Raw genomic sequence first — 26,488 nt, 5'->3', positions numbered from 1 at the left:
AAGAGGAAGTGAGGCAGGAAACCCGTGGAGAACGTCTCATGAAGATGTTGGCGCGTGGAAAGCCGTGGTAAGGTTTCATCCTCATCACCACCACCGTCCTCCCCCTCGCCACCGCTGTAATAGCATTTAGGGTGAAGATGAATGGTGGTGGGAATGGAAGGATGGTGTACCCATAAGGAAGGTTTTGCATTTTCCTATAAGAGCCATAGGACAGAAGGTTGTCTGCATCACACGTGAGTCCCTGAGAGCTTGTGTCTTGGGCCCGAAGCACCGGTAAGGACCACCACTGCAGTCACACCCTGCTGCTGGTTATAGTCTTGGGCTGGCTCCAGCTGGGCCCCCGGGACTCGCCGTGTATGTGGCTCCAGCTGGTCCGCTGTTGTCGGCCTCTGAATTCCCACTGTCTAATCCCTTTTGAACATTCAAGTGGCTTTTCACTGCTGATGTTCAGAGTATGGGAAAAACAGCTGAATATGAATTGAACATTTTTTAAAGGGAGAAAACGGCTAATAATTCTGAAAGCCAGACAAAAGGGTGGAAAACCGTCCCTGTGATACATCAGATGAGGGCTTGGGTATGCTTCTCTATGGCGAGATTCGGTCACTGTTCCCTGGGGGAAAATACGTGCTAAGTCCCTCTGGGACTCGGTGACCCAAGATGCTGAACAAGGCAGTGCATTTAGTAGATTTGGCAGGAAGGACAGGAGCGCCAGAGAAACACCACTGCTCCTTCCCCGTTTGTGCATAAAATACGGACACTTCGGGTCTATACCTGCTCAATTTCAGGGTCATTGAGCAAAGAAGGGGAAGTCACTGCACCGCTGGCATAGGCAGACATCCTGTGAATCAAGGACATAATTTTGCTGCGGTCCTAGTCCATCCCAGCCTTTTGCCAAAATATCCATGCCCCCACCACCCAAAAAAGAAGAAAGTATACCGCACCCAGAAAGCCGGCCTCATGAAACCCTGACAGCTGGCTGCTGTGTTTCACAGCGGCCGCGTAGCCCCGTCTGTTTCTGAGCCCTGGCAGCCGTTGGAGACATCTGGCTTCACGGAGTTACTACATGTTACTGTCATGACTCAGAGAATGGTAGGAATGGTAGCACATGGGTTCTTATCTTACTCTAAGACACAAGGGCGTTGGGGAAAGTGTATCTGGTTTTTTCTCTCGATGTTGAAATGATCACATGAGGAGGACATAGAAGCTTACATTCCAGGTGCGGCACAGCTCGTCGGTGTGGGTGACCCCTGTAGGCTCCGAAGGGTGCGAGTTCAGCCATCCCCATCTTCATGACGTGAGGCCCCATCTCGTAGGTATGCAGCGTGGTGCTGACCTTTACACACGCTGATCCTAAAACAATAAACTCCAGAGGAGACGCTTGCTTCCTTGGGCTGCAGTGAATGGAGCAGTCCGGATTCTTCCAGGTCTGTCTCCTGCTTCCACCTGGAACGGTGCCAGCGTGTTGGGTTTTACCCTGGGGAACTCACATCATGTGAAAAACTTAAATCAGGTCTGTCTGCCAGTACACGCGGTCCTAATCTGTTAACTGTTTCTAGCTAACAAGGCACAGGGGGCCCTTTCACTCCATGGACAGTCCTATTCTGCTAAGACCATGCGAATGGAACACTACTGCCTGCTTTTTTGGGGGGAGGAATCTGTAATTCCCCATACCTGCGTGGTTTTACCCAAATCCCTCACGCAACACACCAGGCACTTGCCATGTCTTAACCTTGGCCCTAACACACCGTCTGGGGTCGGGGTTCTTCCTGGGAGCCTGGGAAGGTTTTAAATGAAGGCTTGTCTTTCCCTTTGATGAGCCACTTACAAGGAACCAGAACCTTTGACTTTATCAAGTATTGGGAATTAGAGTCCAGAGGCCCGGCTGTAGAATGTGGGAAGAAAAAGGTATTGAGCCTTGTCTGCTCCTCATCCGTTCTGGACTCAAAGAAGTGAAAAACACTGGGACTTGTAATGAATGAACCTTATTTTCTTCCCAAGCCATGTACAAATGTCTAAAACAGAACATTTCTTTCCCAAAAAGTCTAGTTGGCCAAAACGACCTCTTTCGTGCTGATGGTTCATTCCCAGGGGAGTGATTTTTTTTTTTTTTTTAATTTCCATTCATCTAAGAAAAGAGAGAACATTTTGAGAATTCTAAAAAGCAACATGTGATCTTTGTCAGGGACCCCTGTGCACTAAGTGAAGGGCCGGGTTAAAGGTCGGTGCAGTGTAGTCGTTGGAGCACAGATGCAGGAGCAAACGGCCTGTTGTGGAGCGTATTATTATTGTTGTTGTTGCCGGCATTATTGTTAGTTATCATTACTATGCTGGGAACAAAGCTGTCCACAAGAACAAAACAAAAGCCACATTGTCCCTGTCACAGTTTCTTGGATGAGGCAGACCCTGCATACAAGATTGAAGTAGAGCTGTAACGGGGGTGTGGGCCACGCTGAGGGGGAGGGAACTCCTTCCAGGGGAACATGAATGAGGAGACTTGCCCTAATCAGAAAGGTGATCTTGGGCATCTCTGAGGAGGGGATGATCACCCTGAGATCAAAGGAAGACGAAGCATTAATTCGTTACAAAATAACTCAGAAAATACAAGAAAATTCCCAAAAAACCACTGGTAATTCATCCATTCATGATAACCACTGTTAACATTTTACTAGGTAGCCATCCGTATCTTTTTAATGAATGAATAGACGTGTACACACACACACACACACACACACACACACGTTTCCTCATCCCCAGAAATGGCATCCTGCTCTTAAAAAATACGTATTTTTTTCCCTAAAGTGCTTTCTTTCACCAAGTAGCATACCATGGGCACCTCCCTGGATCAGCCATCAGGACTGACTTCCTGATCGCTGAGAGCCGCTCTTGGACCCTCCAGCTACTGACCTTGCTGCTAACTGCTCTGCGCTGGCCCTCCCCCGCCTTCCCACCAGGCAGGATGGTTGTGCCAGAGCCAGCCCTTCCTGACATCCGCCTGCAGCTCTTGTCCCACGCCTGTGATGGGTTCCCCTTCTGTCTGCACGGCTGCTCCCTGGCCCCTGTAGGGAGCCTCCAGACCCCCAGGGCCATATTCTCCCATGCACATCGTACCCAGAAATTGTATGGCTCCCTCTGAATACGTAACTTGGGTTTACAGCCAGCATTTAAAGGCTACTCTGGACTGGAAGCCTCTGCTTAACATGTGGTGGAAGAATTTATACCCACGCCCATTCCCTTCTTTCTTCAAGTACCTCTTCTATGTTGGGATCCTGAATTCTAAAGAATTCCCATTACAGAATGTGTTCCTAGGGTCCTAAGAGACCCCAAACGTTATTAGTCTCTTGGATGAATTGTTTGTCTTGAGATTGCTGAAGGCTCAGGTCACTCTGAGTCACTTTGAAAGGAGATACTTTCATGGACTCAAAAAAAAAAAAAGAAAAAGAAAAAGGAAAAGAAAAACCATCACTGGCCCTGCGCTCTGTGAATTGACTTTCCACCTCTTTCTCCTCCCCATTTACTGAGTGACAGGTTGATTCATTCTTTTGCTCTGTGGCCCAGTTGAGGACACGTCTGCTCTCTGGCCAAGGACCCTGTTAGCGTGTATATGGCTTCTGTCCCATCCAGGTGGGGTGACAGCAGCTCTCGGCATATGCTCGGCATATGCTTTTCACAGTACCCCGTCCAGCTTCCTTTGCACCACAAAGACCTCTCTTGACTTGGTTTTCACTTCTCCTTTCCTCCCTACTCTCGCAGCTTCACCTTGAGTCGGTCCCTCTGTATAAGGTGAGGAACCGAGGTCCTTCAGTAGCACTGTGGAACGGCATCTTGGTCTGTTCAGGCTGCCATTTCTAAATACCCTAGACTGGGTGCTTTAGACAACAGAAGTTTCTTTCTCATAGTTGGAGAGGCTGGAAAGTCCAAGATCAAAGTGCAGGCCAGTTTGGTTCCCCTAAGCCTCTGTTCTTGCCACCTTCTTGCTGAGTCCTGGCATGGCAGGGAGAGAGAGAGAGCTTTCTGATGTCCCCCCCCCCCTTTTTTTTTTTTTTTTAATTTTATTTGACACAGAGAGAGAGAGACATCACAAGTAGGCAGAGAGGCAGGCAGATCACAAGCAGGCAGAGAGGCAGGCAGAGAGAGGGGGGAAGCAGGCTCCCTGCCGAGCAGAGAGCACAATGTGGGGCTCCATCCCAGGACCCTGAGATCATGACCTGAGCTGATGGCAGAGGCTTAACCCACTGAGCCACCCAGGCGCCCCCTGGCGTCCCCTTCTTAAAAGGGCACTGATCCTAGGAGAGGAGTCCCACCCCTCAGGACCTCATCCAACCCCAATTGTCTCCCAAAGGAGGGCTTGTGGGTTAGGGCTTCCTTGTGGGAATTGGGGGAGGAGACATAAATATTCAGGCCCTCAGTCATAGGCTTCAGGACTCGGGAGTAAGAAAAGCACCTTATTGCAAGACTGGCTGGTAGAAGATAAATTCTGAACCATTAGGATGGTCGGGCATCGAGGGGAGGATGGAGGGGTAACCCAGCATGGCGTAAGGAGAGTGGCCACTGACTGGCTCTGTGAACTCGGGAGGCTCACTTCACCTATGTGAATGGACCTCTCCTCCTCTATAAAATGTGGGGCTGGGGGTGCTGGATCGTGGGCTTGCCAGGAGTTCTGTAGTTATGCACTGATGAGTGCTGGCAGTGTTCTTTATTCAGTCCGTCCGTCCAGACAGCACTGTGGTTTGATTGGTTGGTTGGTCATCTGTGACGTCATCAAGCACTGTGTCAAGTGCTGCAGTGAAATGAAACTCACATGTATGCCCATGACCCAAGTGCAAGACAGGGTGGCACTCCGTAAGTGTTTCCTGTCAGGTCCCACACGGTGCAGAGTACAGGAATGGGGTCAGTGGGAGTGGCCCTAGTAGGGGAGCTCATGATCACCCAGTGCGGTGACAGAATGGAGAGGAAAAAATGGTGCATTTTGTTGAGCATGAGAGCGAAGTGCTCCGGGTGCTGGATTGCAGTGGGTCCTGCAGTGGGTCCATTCCTGAGGATGGAAGCCGGGTGGACTAATCATGGGAGCCATGCGCTGGCCTTCTTCGACGCTGGGGATGCAGTTACTGTTGCGACATAGAATGATGAGCCCTGAGCCAGAAGATGACCAGACCATTGGCAGGCCTCTCCGCCCATCACAAATCTTGTCTCTGTTGCTAGATGGTAGAAGAACAGAGGTCTGACTCCAGGCACATTTATGAGGCCAGCCTCTTAGGACAGCTTCTTGCCTACAGCCCTGCCTTTGAGTTAGAAGGAATCACGTCACATTTTCGAATGCACATCAAAAGTCTGAGCAGCAAGGTTTGCCATAATGGCTGGTGTTGGGGGTTTTGTTGTGTGGTTGTTGGGTTGTGTTTTGGTTTTGGTATGGGATATTTTTTTGTATCTTTTAAATTAATTTTCAATTAAGTTTTGAAAGAACAAAGTATAAAATTAACTAACTTGCAATTAATTTCCACAGTAATTATGCAAAAATTCTAGGCATGTGAAAAATGGGGAGCATGGAATAATTAGTCGTGGATTTTTTTTTCACTACCGTAATTACCATGATGAATATGTATGAGGCTGTTTGGGAAAGGAACACACAGCAAGCAATTGTATTTAATTAAACTTTTAGCAAGCTTAGCTTGGGGAGCCCGCATTGTGTTTCAGTCTCCCAAACTATTAGCAAAGCCTCCCCAAACAAATAGCCCCCAGAAATGTAAAGGAGAAAGTCACAGGTGTCTTTTTTCTCAAATCTCTTCTTAATTCTGTAAACTTCTGGCTTTCTTGGACCCTTGGCATGGGATGCACTGTAGTCCAGGCTGTGGCCTAAACAATACCTTAGATTATCATTTTTATGGCAAGTAAGCATAGCTCAACACTGGCACATAGGCCACTTTGCTTTAATGTACCTGTGTCAAAGACCCTTCATTGGGAATCCTTTTCTGCAGCGCAGGATATAGGAGTTGGGTTATAACAAGCATATGGTTAAGAACAGCGTCTCCAGGGTTGAGCTGTTACTGCAGGCCACTCAACAGGCCACGCATTATTCTCTCTCATCTGGCTAGCCACCAAGATCTGAGACTTAAGGAACTTGCCCAGTGTCACTTGCCTAATGGCAGAGAGCGATACTTGAACCCTGCTCTTCCTGACCCTAAGTCCTGTGTGGTTTACCACTCATTCTCTCTCATGTTTGTCCAAGCAGGAAGTAAGAAAGAAATTCTTGCAGTCCTCATTTGAGGCTGCAAGGAGACTTTATTCAACCTGCTTGTTTTTCTGAGGCTGCCCTTCTGCTACAGACAGACATACCAGGGGTAGCTCAGCCAGTCAAGCAAGGCCCCAACGAGAAGCCATGAAGAGTAATATTAGGGGCAGTTCCAGGGGCAGCAGCAAATGTCTTCTGAGCTCTCAGACTATTTGCCAGCCACTGTGCTATATACTTTATAATAACCAAGTCTGATCTTCTCAAATACCCCAGGAGAAGACTGGTGTTGTGCCTATTCTGCAGATGAGGAAAACTGAGGCTCGGGAGTTTACGTGACTTGCGAAGATTGCAAAGCTAGTCATTGATAGAGCCGGGATTCAAACATAGGTCTGGCAGCCTCCAGAGGCTAGAGTCTGTACTGGACATGAGAGCATCATCTTCCCAGTCTGTTTTTAGTGTCTAAGGGCAGCTGCTCACCAGGTAGGAACACAGAGCCCTGCAAGGACCGTCTTCAATCTTGTGAGCTGGTGGCAAGAGCCAGAGTCTTAAAGATTGGCAGTCTAGGGAGATTTCCCTGGTTGCAAAGGAGGTGATAGTTGGGTGCTTATCAGGAACTTTCTAGAATCTCCACAGCAAAGAATAAGAGAAATATACAGTATGTCTCTCTGCAGTCATTACAGGGTCTTGTTTTTATTCAACACACAGCACTTTTTCCGAGGCTCCCATTTCCAAATACACAACCGCAGAAAGACCTCTCAGCCTTTTCTCCCTCTGTTAGGTCCAGCTCTCTTAGTCAGTGACTACTTTTGATCTTTGAAGCACTGAGTCTCTTGGGGGTCAGTGGGACTATCTGGCATGGTGTGTGACTTCTGCAGGCAGTTGGAGCTCACCAGAAGGGTCGGGTCGGGCCCCCATGAATGCTGTTTCCATGGCCCTCTTCCAGTTCTCATTAAGCTTGATGGTTTTAGTAAAAAAAAAAAAAAATTAAAAAAATTTTTTAAAAATTCGCATCACACATGCTCATACCAGACTGCCATTAGTCGAACTGGGAAGAACCTTTTGCCAAGTGAAGCAATTTCCTCATTCTGTAATTAAAGCAATTTGGGGCTGAATGTATTTATGGGCAGACTCGCTGAAGTGAGACAGAAGCGTGTGACAGTGCGCACGTGTCAGGGGGAGACCAGGTGGCCCCGGGCACGGCATCCTGGGTCTCTCTCCATCATAAATGCACCGATCAGGTTGGAGCCAGGTCTTCATGCCGTGTCAGGGGCAGCATCAGGAGGTGAGAAATGGAGGCGCAGAGAAAGGAAGCAGTTTGCCCAAAGCTGCAAAGTGAGCCGGTGGGTGGCCACCCTGGCCAAGGCCCTGTCCTCCACCCCCTGCTCCCTCGTGTCTCCCAGGGTAGGCCGTAGGGCTGTATTCATGGGCTTGCTCTCTCCTCTGGGCCTTCGGGGGTTTCTTTTATCATCAGAGTTTCTCTGCTAATGATTTCAGTTTTCCTTTGGTTCTTACGGTTTACAAACTTTCCGATGCGCGCCTCCTACCAGCCTCCCGATCAGGTCAGTAGGTCACACCGACTTTGCAGAAGTCTGCTGAGCGCTGCCAGCCCCAGGCTCAGACCACCTGCCCCTGTGCACTCCCAGCCCCTCCTTCCCCCAGGCTCCCAGCTCCTTCATCCTCTTCGTTAATAGGAGGTCAGAATTCTCTGGAACCAAGACTTATCTATTCCAAGCTCTGCCCAGGGCTTAAGATCAATGTTCACTTGGTCCTTTGATTTGCATCTGCCTTATTCTTAATGCAAACGAAACCTGCTGAGTTCAGGATAAATTATGGTGACAAAAACCATGGTCCCTTCTTGGTCTCCTCTGGCTGGGACATATCCGAGAGTCCCACCATCATCAGGACTCCCCTGCCCGCCCAACAGTTGGCTCCCATCCGTGGGAAAGGCTGAAGGAAGCCCACAGCTCGTCCCTGCAGAGAGTGAAAGCCCAGGCCCTTCTCCTTCAGCACCTTGTTTCTCCTCCTTCTTAAAAAGTAACTTGCAAGGGTCATCTCAGGGCTCACCCTATATATTTTTTTTTTAACTGCCCTGCCCCCCGCCCTGGTGTTCATCTTTGATCCACCAAGAGAACCAATGATGAAAGAAATCCCACAAATGACAGCATCTTTAGCTTAAGACTCCAGGTTAAAAGAGCTTCTAGACTGAAGGAAGCAGGAAGATCAGCAACATCTCTTCTTCCCTCAGAAGTCTGGTGTGGGGCGAGGAAGGGTTAAGAGCTTGTTTATCTGCCATCAGACAAGCTTCAGAACAGCTTGAGCCTGGGTCTATACTTTGGAGACCACAAGGGGAGTCTGTAATCATGACTGATGATGAGTTTTCCTCCTGGAGCCAACCAAGAAACATAATTAGCTGAGTCTTTCTTTATCTCCTCATTTGTGTGTTCAATTAGTGCAACTGAACATAGATACTATTGCAAGAAAGCTTTGCTGGGATGATGGGGGACCAGCAAACTCTCCGCGATGACGGGTAGAATATTAATTGACGGGAAGTTGGTTAGCCTCTGCCCTGAGTCTCCAGTGAGGATGTGGGGCTGGTGTGGACACCAGCGTGTCCTTGTTCTGTGGGTGGAGGCATCACCAGAAGGGACGCTTGGTCTGTCAAAACAACAGAACGAAGCCCGAGGTCCTCAACTTTTGGTCAGGAGCAATCTCTTATTTCCTCTAAACTTGGAAGTTCTCAAATTGGGGAGGAAAACCGTGGGGAGCCCAGAAGACTAAATCCTTGTGAGAAAAGAGAACATGCATTTATGGAATACCGAGCGGTGATAATCATGCTTATAATGGCTAATACTGTGTGTGGTAAGCATTGTGACTGTAAGTGGATTCTAAACCCTGAATTTAAGGCTTATAATTACTTACAGGTTCTGCAAGTATTATGATGTACCCAGTAGAGGTGAGTAAACCTGAGCTTAGTGCTTGGAAGCAAGAGGAACACGTTATAAACGTGACTGAAATGGGAATCCAACCCTCAAGAAATTTAGGGTGTTCTTTGTAGGAAACCAGCTGTGTCAGTAACCCTACAGCTAGGAAGAGAAGAAGAAGTGGCCTTCAGGGGACCAAGTGAGGGGCAGTGGAAGGTTGTAGCAGAGAAAAGTTCTTTCCGGTTGGAGTGCTGGGGGGTGAGGGAGAAGTCAGGGAGAAAGTAGCTCTGGGGCCATCTGAGCCTTGAAGGCCGGTGAGGATGTGTGGGGAAGGACACAGTAGGCCAAGACAGTGGCAGTCCTAAGAAGGAAGGGCATCTAGGAGTTGGGTTATAACAAGCATACGGTGATGAACAGGCCACTCAACAGGCCACGATTTTCCTGTAGCCCCGTGAGTAGTGACACTGCTCTCCACTTTCAGCAGTTCCTAAGATAAGAGTTGGCTTAACCCTTTGTATACGAGTAGCTCTGGCTCTATGTCTCCTTAGAGCTCGCAGCGATGCTGTTGGCCGGGACTGTGGTCTCATCTGAAGGCTCCGCACGGGGGTGCTGGGGAGCAGCAGCCAAGCTCACTCACGTAGCTGTTGGCAGGGTGCAGTTCCTGATGGGCTGCTGGGATGAGGGCCCCGCTCCTTGCTGGCTGGCTGGCAGGTCCTTGCCAGACTTCTCTAGCACAACTCCTGTCATGGTCCTCGGAGCAGATGAAAGAGAGAGAAAAAGCACCTAAGACAACACAGAAGCCACGGGCTCCATTGGAAGTGACAGCTTGTCATTTCTCCCATATTCTATTCATTAGAAGCGAGAAAATAAATCCAGTCTGACTCATAGGAACGGGTTCACATGGGAGCTTGAATCCCAGGAGCAGAAACGAGAGAGGCCGTCTTTGGGATTGCCCACCACATTGGGTGGGAAGGAAGGAGTGAGGGGACCTGAGGTCAGAGAGGGCCCCGGGGCCTTTGTAAAGACTTCAGGGTTTACTTTCACAATCGCTGAGAGGCGAAATGACCAACCCACAAGGAACTTTTTGTTGTCAAAGATGATAATAGGAAAAGATTGGGAGTAGAGCCTAGGTGTTCAGCGTGGGTTCTGGTTACGTGATCAGTGGCACATCTCTACAAGGAGCACACCATGCAGCTACTTGTGAAAAGAGAGTTGTGGCACACGGGTGGCGTAGTCGGTTACGCGTCTGCCTTTGGTTCAGGTCATGACCCGGGGGCCCTGGGATCGAGTCCCACATTGGGCTCCCTGCTCATGCTGGCTCTCATGTGTTCTCTCTTTCAAATAAAAAAGAAAGAAAGGAAGGAAGGAAGGAAGGAAGGAAGGGAAAAGAAAGAATTAAAGAAGAGTTAGTATTGATTCCAGGTCTGAGTGTGAAGTATTTTCTGCCAGAAGGTAAACCAGTAGTCCCCGAGACAGACAAAGAAACAGAATCGTAGGGGTGTGTTGAAAGGTTACAGGAGCTGAATCAGCCTGGAGAAGCGCCCTGTGGCCAAGAGTTGGAACAACCTAGGTAACAAATTAAATAGTAATAGTATTGGGTTATAGCTCAGAGAGTAAAATAAATATTCATGAGTCTGCCTGATGTCAGTAAGTAACCAAATAAATAAATGGGAGGAAGGGGCAGCTCGTCCTTCCTACTAAATTCCATCCAGGTAAGGGATGTAGGAGGCACGAGAGCAGCAGAGTCGTAACAATGACTGCAGGCAAGATCCCGATGAATGCTAACATCAGTGGGGAAAGTCTGAAGTTGGAGCCGAAACAGGATAGTTCCATAGTTTCAAAGATCTCCTCCAAGACTATATTAACTCCAGCAGGAAAAATCACTTGATAAGGAACAGTCTGGCAGATGCCACCTTCTGTGAACCAGACGACTGTGGCTATTGACACTGGTTAGTGTCACACAGCAGCCGTCCTCCGGTAGGACACACGGAGAAGGCACAGCCCCTCTGTGACAGTCTTCCCAAGAACACGTCTTCTCTTTGATCATGAAACTTCATCAGGGGATCCCACATGGAGGGAGGGACATTCTCCAGAATAACCTCTCTGTCTCCTCCAAAGGGTCATGGTCAGGAAAGACCTGAGAAGCTGTCACAGCATAGAAGAAGCCAGTGCTCTAGAGTTGGGGGTAGGACAGAAGGAGGACATCAGTGGAGAACTGGAAAAGTCTGAAAAAAAATCCTAGAATTTAGTGAATATAATTAAACCAAAGTCATCTCTTCATTTTCACCATCATTCTGTAGTTAGGTAAGGTGTTAATGTTGGGAAAAGCCGGATGGAGGGGTGTATGCAAAGTCTCTGTTCTGTTTTTACAAATCTCCTGTAAATCCACATCTACCTCAAAATAAGTTTGATTTCTGTTTGTTTGTTTGTTTGTTTTTTTAAAGGAGAGCCTGGCCTATACTAAGTGTTGGATAGGTATTTATTAAAAAGGCAAAATGGTATTTGGTTTTAAAAAAAATTAGTGTATTGATATGTGTCATTAGGTGGAAAAAAAATTCTGAGTAAAAATAATAGATACATAAAATGTGTACTGAAAGTAATAGGTATTTGCTAATATATTCCCGGACTAGTTCTGGAAGACCACGTGAAATACAATGGTACCCATGCCTGCCTCTTGGGCCTCCCTCTCCAGGTGGAGTGGCTGGGGGACAGGGAGAGGAAACAGCTTTACTTTTCTCTGCAGCTCCTTACCTTTTGAGTTTTGAACCAGGCATCTATTGCTGACTCAGAAAATAAATTAAAAAAAAAAAAAAAATCTAAGCCACCATGAAAGCTCTGAAGTTCCCTGGGCTCTCTCTCCACTCTCCAGTAATTCCAAGCCCCATCGCAGGGACCTGGAATGTCCCAGCACCCTTGCTGCCCCTCCCCCCCATGGATGGTCAGTAAATGGTTAATGGAGATGCACATTGCTCTGCTGTTGGCCTGGCATGGGACTGATCGCATCCGTCCTCATCTTCATCGTCGTCTTGTTTCTCTCCCTGAGGAGGCCTGCTTGGGCCCTCTGTCAGTGCCAGGAGGCTTTGATTTCTTCACTTCCTGGTTTTAACACAGCCCCATTAGCGTTTAAAAAATGCTTGCCTGAGCTCTCTGGCCTGTCTTCGGTGTCTGGAGAGCTTTTGACAGGGACACGTGGGTTTGAAAACGGCCCTGGGGATACGTGGTGATTGTCTCCTCTTTAAAGAATCAAGCAGGTAATCGAATCCTCCACTGCCTCCAGCCCCGTAGTTAGTCCTCTCTTCTGGATCAGCCAGGTTCGGTGACCCGGTGCCCAGGGGGCCCTCTGGCGTTAGAACGGACCTTCCAGCACCTTGTCTTGGAGAACAGTAAAAGCTGCACCAGCCTTGCTCTCAGGAAGTGGGGAAGCAGGAGACCTCCCACTGCCTCTCCGAAGACCGGAGTCAGACGGGACTGGGCAGCCACACGGGGAGGTAGTGGCCGCAGAGAGCAAGCAGATTTTTAACCATTCAGGTATTTCGAAGCCTGGCTTGATGCCAAGTCTGTCACATCCTCTGGGAAGTCTCCATCACCGGCTTCTACAGGCAACCTAAAGCCAGAGCCAGGGGAGGCATGGCCGGAAGGGGTGTGCTCCATTTCTTCCCTGATGTCCCCATTTCTCCGTCTCCTTTCGGTGCGGTTCTATGAGCTGTTCACGACTGCTGCATTTGGGATAGTGGAGTGACTTCCCAGAGACCGTGCCCTGGATGAAGGCGGCTGGTGTCCCTCTCAGCTCATCACTCATTACATGTCGGGCTGCTCAAGCGATCAGAATCAGACCCGTGTGCGCCAGGTCGTCCGTGTTCCGGGCTTTGTGCGCCCTAGAGCCTGTCGTCAGAAGTACGCAGCTCAACCCCAGTAGCGTAAATGCAGATGGAAACTATATGTAAACAACCTTATTTCTAGAAACAGGCAGCAGGCCAGGCTTCCCTGATCCCCGGGCTAGAGCATATGGTGCCAGAAGGCAAATGGGTACAGTCAGGGTGTCCAAGCGTGAAGGGCCAGATCCAAGAGGCCTCTGGAGGCCGCTGTTAGGAAGTTGGATTTCAAGGACAAAGCAGCCGTCTTACTTACTTCCTAAAAAGCGGTCTGCGTGCGTCGTGGAAAATGGAGAGGAACAGGACTGGACAGTGGGAAGCCAGCTAGGAAGGTCATATAGGAATCCACATCTGGGAACACTGTTGGCAAGACCTGCCCCGGACACGAGTTGGTCATGAATGGAAAAGGAAAAGCAGGACCCAGCTGGGACGTCCGACTCTATGATGGCCCGGATGCCCCTGGGGGGCATCAATAGTAGATATTGATGCTGTTTGTTTTTTCAGGTCCCGCTAATGAGATTTTATTTGCCTCCAAGCTGGCATGCCTGTGGTTGATTTTCCCTCCCCCTGGTTTTTAAGGGGAGCCTCTCCCTGCAATGCTGCTTGTGTACGATTACGCGGGTCTCACAAACTCATCAAATCATCACCCCCCCACCCCCACATCCCACTTGACTTAGCAGGATTCCCCTGGGGCCCGGCCGCTGACGCTGCAGACCCCACAGACCAGCGCCTTGCAGCCCGCCGTATTACCAGACCACAAACCAACTGACCATCGCGTTCAAAGAATGTCTGCTAGGCAATTTAATTTTGCCGCTTCCACCAAACACTCCAGATTGAGATACAATAAGCCGTAGAAAGAGTAATTCTGCATGGCCCTTCCGATTCAGCAGATTCCAGGCCAGGGCATCCTTCAGAAGCAGGCACACATGCGCAGGAGTGACCTCTGTTCTCACCTGGGGGGCCTGGGTTGCCCGAAGCCACTTTGTGCACCGGAGGGAGAGTGCCCCGGAGATGTCCCCTTTGATGGTTGGAATGATTAGAAGACGGATCCCAGTCCTGGAGCTCATCACCAAGTCCCACACCCCTGGCTGGCTCCCACCGGCTTTCGCTTTCTGTGGTCTGCAGTAGAAGCACCAAAGAACGAGATTACTGTCCGCCCCTCCCCTTGGCTTCCACTGTGCTCCTCTGTTGACATTTTTTAAAGCCATGACACAATTGAACAGAGTTCTAAAAAGGCCACCCAGGCCCTCGCTCCAATTACCCTCATCACTGCGTTTTGGTAGTAATCTGAGTTCCTAATAAAAAATGCCCTTTTCTACCTTAAGCAACCAATTAAGTTCCTAAGTCCCCAGCGAGTTCTGTAACTGCCCTGTGCCTGTTCCTTAGCAAAGGCCCTACGCCAGCTCACCCCCCGCCCCGGGTTATCGCTGACACCCTCCCTCATCAGAGGCCAAGATCAAGCTCTGGGGGTGGGCAGAGGTCCTTAGCAGGCCCCAGAGCTCCAGGATCACAGGCAGTTTCTGCCAAGCCAGGACACCCTCCTTGTCAGGGGCAGCTTGTAAATTAGGGGCCCCTGGCAACTGCTGGCTATCTCAGCAGCACGTGCTGAAAATGCAGGGCCTTTCAAGGATGCTTCCCTGCCCCCTATGCCCAACAGTAGGCATAAATGAGGGGCTGGGGGTGGGGCGCAAAACCCCTTTGGTTGCTTAGAATAAGAAATTCCCAGGAAGATGTCTGCTTCCTTCTGTCTTCAGTTTTACAACTTTCTCCCCTTTCTCTCATTTTGCACCTAATCTTCTGTGCTTGTCTCCTTCCCCCAGGGCGGGCGGGGGGAGGGTCCTGGAGTCCTAGCTCCCTCCTGGTAGGTGGGTCCCTGATTTTCCTTGGGCTCGGGGGTCCATCTGATGCGGGGCAGGTTGGCAGCATGGATTTTCCCCTCCCCCTTCTTCCAGTTAATTTTAGAAACTTGAGTTGCCATGGTAATGGTTCAGTGGGGTTTTCGTGGTTCTCTTTGGATTCAGGCATTTCCTGGTCTGCCCTTTAAACTTTTTCAGTCCGTTGTTCAATTAGGACACAAGATGTGCTTGGAATAGGGACCCATAAAGGTGCTGCAGTCCCCATGAGATTTTTTTTTTTTTTTTTTTTTTACAAGAAAGGGTGGATGCTTTTGGTTTACAATAGCCAAAAGAGCTCCTGAAAGCTTCCCAGCTGGAGAGAATGGGCCGCAGGCAATAGAGGTCATCTGGGAACTGGAGCAAAGTGGGTCCCGGTGCCTCTCTCTACAGTGAGCTCCTCCCGGTTAGGTCTCTGCTGTTTTGGTTCTAGAATCCCCAGCACTGAGCACGGGGCCAGACAGTCCTCCTCAGTCTTCCCTCCCATCCTTGGAGAGAGCATGGAATTCTAACCACTAGCCCACTGGGGAGTGTCAGTTCCCTTCCACCCTTGGAAGGCCACAGGCTCTGTGTGCCTAAAATCCTGCTGTCCTTCCTGCCTCCCTGGGCAGTGTTCCCTCTTCTCCGCCAGCCCGCACTCACGAGGCCCTTTCAAACCACATGAGGGGACCAGACCGCACAGGCGATAGGAGTCCCAGAAGCGAGCTCCCCGTCGGCGCACTTGGTTCTGATTTCACACAATAGCCTTTAATGTTCCCATCAGCTCTGCGCTGGGCACGGGTTTTTAACCCCAGTTTAACAGAGGACGCTTACAAAGATGCAGTAAGCATCTCTCCGCCAGTCGGTCGGAATCCCAGACACAGACTAACCACCCTGCGCGCTGCCCCTGTTTAGCTGGGTCCCCCTGTCCCCATTCGTGCGTCACCTCCCCTCCCTCTGTGAGCACACGGGTGCGCAGGGCACTACCAGGGACTGCGTGGGTGGACTGCCCTGCCCCCGTCAGGTCTCTGCCTGTGTCGGTGCTCCGCCCCACAGGGCAGGGCAGGGGGTGTTTACTGCCCCTACTGTACAGACGAGGAGACCCAGCATTAGACCGGCCCGAGGTGTCACGGAGACTCAAGCAGGAGTGGGATTGGGGCCAGACTCGGGGACGTGGGTCGGATCGTCGGTGGAAGGGAGCATAAACAATGGCCAGACCGCGTGTGAACGTGGATGTGTGACCCACGACCTCCAGCAGCGAGCCCAGGATGCCGGTCCAGTTGCCACAGTGACCAGCCGGGAAGCCAAACGATGACCCTTGCAACAGTGGGCCCAGAGCATCCAAGACCCGATTAATAAACTGACGGCTTCCCTCATTTGCGCTCCTCCTTCCAGCTCGGGGCCAAGCAGAGAAAGCCAGCTGCATTGCCAATCATGGGGGGTGTCCTGCTTCTGGTGTGTGCACCTGCAGCTCCCACTCGGGGCACCCCTGAGGTCTTCCCTGGACCATGCTGAAGCTTTCCCGCACCTCGGCCTGCCTCTGGGGCTCCACCCGAATGCTGTGGCTAGTGGCTGCCCCCCTCGTTAGGCAAGCTCTGAAGAAATAGGCCTTGCTTTTCGCCTTTGGTTGGTTTTCGTTTATTGGTGCATGAGGAAGAAGCGGGCGTGAGGGCATGTGCTTCCCCGAATGGGGACACAGGCATGGCCATTGCGTGTGCTCCGCCCTGGGCCAGCGGGGGCCGTGGTAGGGGCCGTGCCCCAGGCGCCCTCACCTGCTGCATGATGTCAGATGTGGCAGACAGCAAGAGGTCATGAGGGTTCAAGCAGAGGGGATGACGGCCTGTCAGTCCCACAGAGGGGACACAGAAGCCTTCATGAAAGCAGTAGCATTTGAGGGCACACTGGGAGGGTGGCCGATCGTGCCAGGCCACGATGAGGAGGGGGTGGAGTCGCAGCAGAGCAGCGAGGAGCCCCGCCCCTGGTGCGCTCGGTGGGAGCCCTCTAGCCCCTCGGCTGTCTCCCTCCCCCACTGCCTCTGCTGGGCCTTCATCCTGGCTGGTGGCTGACAGTGGTGACCAGCAGGAGGCACCAGAGGCAGGTAGAGGAAAGCTCAGTGTATTTGTTCCTCTGCTTCCTGACCGTGAGGCCGCACGCTGCTGGGGGCCACAGTCCTCGGCCAGCAGCTCCCAGGTGTCCCCGGTCCTAGGAACCACGAGCTTGCCCACTCAAGCCTTAGTCTAGGAATGGCTTTCCCAGCTTCCTCGTGAAGCTTCCGTTCTCCTTGTGAAACCAGGAGGCCGCGGGACACACTTTGACAGGCGGTGGGCAGCAGGCAGGAAGTCTGTGGGTGGACCCGAAGACCTGAGCACCTGTTCCAGACTGGGCTGGCCAGGGCCTGCGAGGGCAGGTCGGGGTGGAAGCCGTGAGAGGAGAGAGGAAGAGGGAGGAACCAAGCGGGAAGAGCTGAGCGTCCCAGAGGAGCTGGGACCTTATCCTTGGGAAGTAGAAGGTTCGGACAGGGCTGGGAGCGGCGGCAGAGTCAGGTCAAGTCTGCAGGTCTCCACAGGCTTGGCCCCATCTGGGAGACATCGCAGGCTCTCCAGAAGGGCACGCTGTGCGCTTTTTCCACACTCCCAGCCCCATGAGGTTCTGGGTCTCTCATGACTCTGGGAAGGGATTACATTGCCCCTATCTGATTTATGACAGGGAAGGTTCTGGAAGGATGGGACTGTGTTTTTGTACACCAATTATCTATAGTCCACAACTCTCTATAGTCCTGAGCTGGCAGAGCTTGTACTATGTGAATCTCTGGGTGTTGGTCAGGCAGACCAGGGCTCAAGTCTCATCTCTGTCACTTCCCAGCTGCGTGACCCAGGACTCAGGACCTGACTTCTCTGAGACTGACTTTTCTCACAGCGGGGCTAAGCTCATAGCCATGAAGCACTTGGCATGGGAGGGGGGAGTTGCACGTGGAAGACACAGGTGCTTCTGGTGGGAGGGCAGCAGGCTGAGCACAGACTCTGAGAGCCACCAGAGCTGGTGACATTCTGTCTACTTCCACCAGCACAGTTGTACAGAGCATCACCTGATGCCCTGGGGACATGGTGATGAGCAGAATACAGCCACCCAGAGTCCCATTCCAGGAGGAAAGAGAGGATTGCATATAAATACAGTGGACATGACAGGTGGTGGCAGGTGCTGTGAGGGAAGAGAAGGTCAGGGAAGGGGATGGACAGAGACATGGTGGTGGCTCAGGATGTCTTCCTGCTAGCACTGAGCTAGGAGCAGGGACTTTGGTGGGGTAGAGTGTGAGTGATGCAGATACGGAGCACCACCTAGAGCAGAGAACACAGCAAGGGCAAAGGCCCTGGGCCAGGCTTGTGCTTGGTATATTTTGAAACCAGAGGAGGCCAGTGAGTCTGTAGCAGAAGCTGCCAGGGAGGGACAGAAGAGGAGACCCTGGTGGAGATTTGGGCTTTATATGGAGTATGTGGGAAGCTGCTGGGAGGTTCTGAGTAGGGGAATGACGTGAACAAGGGCATTTAGGTTTCAGAGGACCCAGTGTGCAGCCAAAGGAAGGCCAGAGGGCAAGTAGAGGTGGGGCAGAAGCCACCACAGCGGGGACAAGGTAGCCATGGTGGAGGGTGTGAGACCAGGACCGGCTGGCTGGGGGATGGTGTGTGGGGTGCTCGTTGGGATCAGCTATGTCTTGCGCTCTGGCGCTTCCAGCACTGGGAGCACTGGGAGCACTGGGACAGGAGCACCAGACCCCAGGGTGTGCAAAACAGATAGCCCTTCTCTCTGGGGTGTGGGGGCCCAAGTCATATCGCTAAGACATTCTGAAATCTCCAGAAGGCGTGAATTCATTCATGTCAGTAGAGCTCCTTCTCGGGAGCCCCTCTTGTAATGCTTCTCTCTTCAGCCATTTCCCCTAAATTATTCAGAAAGTTCCTACATTCAGAGGCTCCAAGGGCGCCCACTCAGCAGTTCCCTGGGTAATCAGGTTTCCAGGGCAGGCGTCGCACGAGTGAGCTGATTCTGCAGCAGCCCTGATGACTCACAGACCCAGGGCAGCCTTGGGCTTCAGGCACATCTGAGTAGAATCAGCTCCTGCCAACTCCGCGGTGTCAGGGGGCCTGTCATACAGCTCTGCAGGCGCGGTCTAGCTTCTTTCAATCAGCAGCTGGTAGGCAGTCGGTCAAGGCTCCTGGTGCCTCCTCCCCAGGCGGGGGTTGCTGTGCATGGACAGGCGAGGGGGCCGAGGCGTTTGCTTCCCAGCGTCCGCCTCCTAAGTGGGCAGCCACAGTCACAGAGCTTCCTCTTGACAATAGGCCCAGGGATGCCCCCATCTGAGTTGTAAAAAGACAACTTCTAGGAGGTTGCAAAAGTGCTTTTTTGGAACACGGTGGGGGTCCTGTTCATCTCACATAGCACCGAGGTTAGTGAAATAGCCACATCCTCTCATGAAGCCTCACAATGAACATGCGCTTGATAAAGGCTCTGAAAAGTCCTGTATGGTAGCTGTCAATCATAACTAGGGTTCCTGGGGGCGCCTGGTGGCTCGGTTGGTTTTCCTTCTAGGAAGCTGTAACAGTAGCTGTGAACAGTAACCGAGGCATTGGGTCACGTGGGCACGTTACTTCATCTCCCTGGGTTACCATTTCCTCCTCTGTAAAATAGTCTGCCTCAGACGATGCTCTCTTTGTGGCCTAGGTAGGCCATAACAAACTATCACAAACTGGATGGCTTAAAACAACAGAAACATACTCTCTTGCTGCTCTGGAGACCAGAAGCCCCAGATCAAAGCACTGGCAGGGTTGGCTCTTTGTGAAGGCTCTGAGGCGAATCCGTCCTTGCCTCTCTCCTTGGCTTGGGCTGCACATCTTCAGTCTCTGCCTCCACCTCACACGACCCTCTCCCTCATCTGTCTGGTATCTTCTCCTTTTCTCTCTCTTACAAGAACCTCATCCCTGGATGGAGAGCTCCACTCATTGGGGATGACCTCATCTTGAGAGCTTTACCTTAATTTGGTCTGTAGAGACCCTTACTCTAAGTAGATCACAGTCTGAGGGTTCCAAGTGGACCTGTCTTTGGAGGGCGAGGACCTCAGTCAGTTCATGACGGATGGGGGAAGGATTAGAAGAGTGAATACACATCACAAAGGGTACTGCCAGGAGGGTAGGAACTGCTGTGATCATTGCTATGACGATATCATTGCTATTACTGTTTTCGAGTCCATAGCAAATATGGATGGTGGAGGTGGTGGTGGTGGTTAGTATTTTTTGTGTTATTATTTAATTCAAATCAGGAGTGGGGTATAGGTCCCAAGGCAAATAGTGTTTCTCTCTCCAGCCCTGCACTTCTTTCCCCAGACCTCCTCAGGGTTGGTACTGGGAAGCCAAGGCAGAGTCTGAATGCCTGGCCAATGAGGGCCATGTGAGCCACTGAGGGTCCTTGGTTCAAAGAATTTTACAAGAATAACACAGCGACACGAACTGATGGGAGTGTTGCCAAAGGATTGGAGGATAAGTGGCTGAAGATGGAAAGACCCACAAGGCAGGGTCTTCCTAGCCTGGGCACAGATGAGGCCATGCAGTTGGAGCGCAGAAGCAGAGACAGGAGAAACACCACACAGCAGAAACGGACCACATGTGGTGGCTCCATGTGGACAGAGAAGAGAGAGTTCAAGATAGCCCGAATGTTCAACCTGGAAGAACAGAGGGCCAAGGACATGACCAGCATCTGGGAGTCTGTCCTAAGAAATGACACCGGTGACCACAGGTCACTAACTCATTCAACATGTGTTGAGCACCAACTATAAATGGGGGAGAAAGCAAGCCCCTCTCTACTCCCGTGACTCTGACAGTCCGTGTGGTCTGTCTGAGTGGTGGTGTCACGTTGTTGATCATAGTACCAAGAGGGGAAAAAGAAAAGAAAAGGGTGACCTAAATGTACATGACCAGGGTGTTGGTTGTTAAGTTGTGATGCGTCTCTAGGGTGGGATCCCACAGAGCTGCTCTAACAAAGGTGTGGCTGGGTGGGTGAGGAAACTTGCCCATGCTTATATGTCCAGAAATACTTATATGCAGGAACAAAAGTATTTGTGTGTGTGTGGACATGCGTGGAGAAGAATTTTGAAGGGTACCCCCTGTAAATCAAGAAACTACAACCAGTGAGCCAAGGTGCTGCCTATTTATGTAAATAACATTTGATTGGGACATAACTGTCCTCATTCACGGGTGTACTGACTTTGTACAACAACAGAGAAGTTGAATCGTTGGGAGGGAAACTGTGTGCCCCACCAAGCACGAAATATTGATTGTCGAGCCCTTGACAGTAAAAGGTTGCCAAACCCTCGTCTGCACCAGACTCTTAACTCTTTTGTTTTAGTAGATCTGGGGGAGGGAAAGCCATGAACATTTCTATTTCGATTTTAATTTTAATGGATTTTTTTATCCCCTCCCCATGGGTTTTTGTAACCAGAAATAAAGTTCAGTTTGGAAGGGAAAACATATAGGACTCACAATACCTGATTCTGAGACTCGCTGTAAAGCTCTAGTTACCAACACACTTATTGGCGTGAAGATTGGTAGATGGTTCGATCAAATAGAGAATCTAAAAACAGACCTAGACTTGTATGGTCACTTGATTTTCAACAGAGGTGCCAAGGTAATTCAATAGGAAAAGATAAGTTTTCGACTAATGGTGCTGGAACAATTGATTACCCAAAGGGTAGGGGAAAAGAACATTGAACTGCACTTTGTACCATAAACAGAAATTAACTTGCAGTGGATCGGAGAAGTAAATGTAAGAGCTAAAGCTATGAAACGTCTTCTAGGCAAAGATTTCCTGGACAGAGTACAAAAAACAGGAAGCATAAAGAGAAATCATTAATAACAATAAACTTCATAGAAAATGTTTAAGGGGTGCCTGGGTGGCTCAGTGGGTTAAAGCCTCTGCCTTCAGCTCAGGTCATGATCCCAGGGTCCTGCTTTTCCTTCTCCCTCTGCCTGCTTCTCTGCCTAATTGTGATCTCCGTCTGTCAGATAAATAAATAAAATCTTTAAAAAAAAAAAAATGAAAAAGAAAAGAAAATGTTTACGCACTTCTCTTCAAAAAGGCACTGTAAGGTAAAGGAAGAGACAAGCCACCGACTGGGGAGAAAATATTTACAAGACCCGGTTCTGGAAAAGGGCTTGTATCCTGGAACATACAAGGGATCCTCAGTACTCACTAAGGAATCAAATGACCACATTTTAAAATGGACAAGAGATTTCAAGAGATCCTTCAGCAAAGAAGATCTGCAGGTGGCAAATGAGCACGAGAACAGAGGCACAACATCATTTGTCGCTGGGAAATGCAACTTGGCACCTCGGGAGCCTTCACCGCTCACCTGCTGGCGTGGCTAGCTGCACTGAGTGCTGGTGAGGGTGCAGAGTGTCTGGGGGGTGACGGAATGCTGCGGCCGGTGTGAAGAAACAGGGTGAGACTTTCTTGTAAAGTTAAACATACGCTTCCCATAGGGCCCAGCAGCCTTCCCCCTAAGGGGTAAACCCAAGATATCAAAAACTATATGTCCGTTCAATGTCGTGCATTCCAGAAACTGCAGAAAGCCCAGCTCCCTCCCTCAACACAGATTGTGATCCCTGCATCCGACAGAATGGAACAGTGCGTCTTGAAGAAGGAAAAGACCAATGCTCAGAAACACGGACTCTCAGGAGCACGAGATGTCAAGTGGAGGAAGACAGACGCAACAGGCTGCGAACTCTGTGACTCCAGTGACAAGCCTTGCTGGGAAAAGTGAGTCCATTTGGGCAGAAAACAGATGCATGTTTTCCAGGGGCTGTGCCCGGACGTCAAAGGAGCAAGAGAGAGCTTCTGGGGAGGCGTGCAAAGGTCCCCAGTCTCTTTTGTGGTCATGGTTAAGCAACTTTTAACTTCCTGTGAAACACCTCTCCCGGCACATTTGCAAAGGGGACAGCGGATTGTATGCAAATATAGATACCTCTGTGCGTCCGCACTAGAAATATCCCACGCATTCTCTGTTGAACTTCACCTTCTTTTCCTGGATCAAGATCGTGTTCAGATTGTTTGACACCAGTATACATAGCGCTGCCCTGATTTTTTAAATAGGTGTGGAGTCGTATGGAGGCACCAAGATTAATTTAGCCCGGCTGCCGTATGGGAGACGTTTGGGTCATTTCTGGTCTGGATGCTGTTACAAAGGATGCTTCAGTTGATACGCATATTAAGAAGTTATTTCTGGCATATGAGTTCATCTAGTAAATAGACTCCTGAGAGCAGAACGGCTGGACCAAAGGACGTGTACATTTTTAGGTCATTGTGTATGGTGAATCCTGTCACCACCCTGGGGGCTACGTGTTTCCCCAAGACCTGGCCAGCAAAATGGGAGATCCAGCTCTGCCTTTACCAGTGTGATAGGTGAGAAATGGCACCTTCTAGGAAGTTCGATTTGCCTCTGGAGGAAGGAATGTTTTAGAAAGCAGAGGAACACCACATCTCAAGTATCCCATCCCCACCTTGCCTCCGTGCGGCCACGCAGCTCTGTGTGAATTAGGAAAGGGCACACCTCCTCAGGACACCTGACTGCCACTGGCCAGAAAGCTGTTGTGATAACATAGAAATCTGTGATGACTCGGAGGCAAGCAACCCTGGAGCTGGGGACAATCTAGCCGGCCCTCCCAGGGGCAGCTGAGGGAGCTCCTGGCAGCGTCGAGAGCACAGTGGTCTCGGGGGGTTAACAGATTGCCCACGATTGCTGCACTCCTAGCGGCAGCTACAAGAACAAAAGTCAAGCTGCCTGACCGAGGAGCACGAGGGCATGCGCTTGAGGGACGGCCAGAATAAATGGAAACTTCATTATCCATGGATTATGCACTTAGAACTCAGGTCCCAGGCAACTCTGATATTAGTAATTTGGCCAGCGGGCTCATTAAACTCTTAAGAAAAGTGAATCTAGTTAATGAATTAATACAAGATGACATTTAACACACAGAGCAGAAGCGAGACCAGGCACCACTGAGTTATATAACGTCATAATTTCTCGAGTAAATGTGATTGCCGCTTCTCGCCTGCCAAAGTGGGCCGATCTGGAGAGAGCCTGCTTTCCGAGACGTAAATGAGACTGTTAGGATTTGCCATCATTTCCAATTCGGTTCATTTTAAAGCTCTCCCTCTTGTATTCTTAAAACTTCAAGTGGTTACGTGGAAGCCAGTGTTTTAAAAATCTCTGGACCTGTTTGTTTCCCACCAGCTTTTGTTTTTTAGGAGACACGGCCCTGGGAAAAGGAACCCCCTCGGTCCTTCCCCTCTCCTCCGTTCTGCCCCCTGCACAGGGGACTGTCCCTGTCTGCCTCTGGGAAGCTGGTGGGGGTAATTGAAAGAATGTGAACACTCAGAATTAGCGTGAGCCAGTTTGGGAAGGTGAAAGTTCTGGAGATGGATGGTGGGGAAGGTCACCCAGCAACGTGAACGTACTTCGTGCCACCAAACCCTTAGTGGACCAAACCCTTAAAAATGGTGAGAATGGTAAATTTTAGAAGCTATGTATATATTGTCCCACAATAAAAAAAAAAGCAGAAGGAACTAACATTCACTGAGGGCAAATCCTTGCTGGGTACTTGACACGTATATATATTATATTTTAGTCTCCCAAGGATCCAAGGACTATGGTTTACCCATTGCCGCCGCTGCCATTTTATTTATTTATTTATTTATTTATTTATTTTATTTTATTTTAAGATTTTATTTATTTATTTGACAGAGAGAGAGAGAGAGATCACAAGTAGGCAGAGAGAGGGGAAGGGAAACAGGCTCTCTGCCCAAGAGAAAGCCCAACATGGAGCTCGATCCCCGGACGTAGGATCATGATCCGAGCTGAAGGCAGAGGCTTTAACCCACTGAGCCACCCAGGTGCCCCCGCCGCCACCATTTTTTTAAACATGGAGGTGCCCAACGCTCCTAAGAGCACAGTAACTGGCTTGAGCAACAACAGCCAGAAGTGACAGCCCCGGGATTCGACCCCTCAGCTCTGTGCTGGAGATCACAAAATTAAGAGAGTATTTTTCTTTTAAGCCTGAGCTCTGAAACGTAACACACACACGTGAGCTCCCACCCACTTTTTAATTAGCTACATACACTGAGAGCAGACAGATACCACCAGCAGCCCCCCGAGGGCCGCAGCTCATGGTCTCGGGGGAAGAACCCCAAGCCGCCTCCCTCCCTCCACTGTCTGCCGCACGCTCTGCATTTTGCTGAGGATCTTACTGTACGTTAATCCTTGGAGCAGTGGCCCATGGGAGCATCGAAGTTTTCCCCTCCTGTCTCAGTGTGGCTGGAAAGAGAATGAACACACAGCCTGCAGCTGGAGTGGGGGAAGATCTTCATTTGTCGCAAATGAGGACTGTTTGGGGAACCGAGAGGTGTTTTATCCGGGAAGGAGAGGACATAACATGTTTCTCATGTGGGGGGTTGGTTTGGTTCTGTTTTCTGATGGAACCTATCTGGGTTCCAGGCCTGAGTCCTCTGCTTGCATCTTACGTGAACTTAGGTTAATTCGCCTGAGTCTGTTTGCTACCTGGAACATAGATATAATAATAATAATAATAATAATAATAATAATAATAATAATGGCAGCACCTACCTGCATTTTCCCCACTGAGTTGAAGGCGTGACTCGAGGGCCTGCTCTGTGCCAGGCACCATCCTGCAGACTGACTGGGGTTACCGTGATGAACAGAAACAGACACACATTGAGTAACGAGGCATTAGTAAAGCTTAGCCCAGCTCCAGGACATGGGGCCAGAGCACGTGTCGGTCGCTCCTCCTGCTACTAAAGTTTTGGCCCCTACAGGTCCATGAAAACCTCAGTGCTGCCAAGAAGGAACAGGCCTAGGAGGAGGCCACCAGATTTGCTCCCTTGGGGCCTGTATTTCAATCATCCTTCCCGCTGGGCTGCTGTGGTGTGTGGTTGTGGTTCTTCTGCAAAGGAGGGGTCCCTCGCTCTCTCCGAGGGAGGAGGGGCCACACTGGTGTCCTGGGCCAGTCTGGACTGGGTCTTGGTTGCCAGGCATGTCCCGCTGACGGAAAGCCCCTCCCTCACCTGGATATCTGAAGCATGGCTTATTACTACACTTGGAGAGGAGGGTGTTGGCAACTGGCCGGGAGGTGGGGAGGGGAGGGGGAGGCTGTCAGATGTGTCCCAGACTTTCGCCTGAGGGCCTCTGAGGAAATGCTTACAGATTGCCCAACGGGTCTGGTCAGAGGGTGCAGGACACAGTGTGAGGGGCAAGGCTCTGATGTCAGACCACTGTTTACCTCCTAACCCTGTGACCGTCGTCAGGGGGCCTGGCCCCTCTGAGATGTACTTGGCTTCTCTTAAAAAGAAGGCAGTTGGGGCGCCTGGGTGGCTCCAGTGGGTTAAGCTGCTGCCTTCAGCTCAGGTCATGATCTCAGGGTCCTGGGATCAAGTCCCACATCGGGCTCTCTGCTCAGCAGGGAGCCTGTTTCCCTTCCCCTCTCTCTGCCTGCCTCTCTGCCTACTTGTAATCTCTCTCTGTCAAATAAATAAATACAATCT

The 26,488-nt window shown here is 50.5% G+C and overlaps 1 protein-coding gene across 1 annotated transcript in view; it reads left to right on the top strand.

The window, feature by feature from the left end:
• The window catches only part of LDLRAD3 (low density lipoprotein receptor class A domain containing 3), a 220,428-nt gene that overhangs the window by 187,792 nt on the left and 6,148 nt on the right, over window positions 1–26,488 (top strand). The gene's annotated exons all lie outside the window — the stretch shown is intronic.

This window comes from Mustela nigripes, chromosome 1 (assembly GCF_022355385.1).
Source record: "Mustela nigripes isolate SB6536 chromosome 1, MUSNIG.SB6536, whole genome shotgun sequence".
Lineage (NCBI taxonomy): Eukaryota > Metazoa > Chordata > Mammalia > Carnivora > Mustelidae > Mustela > Mustela nigripes.
The sequence above is the reverse complement of the archived record's forward strand: the minus strand, read 5'-3'. Positions and strand labels throughout refer to the sequence as shown.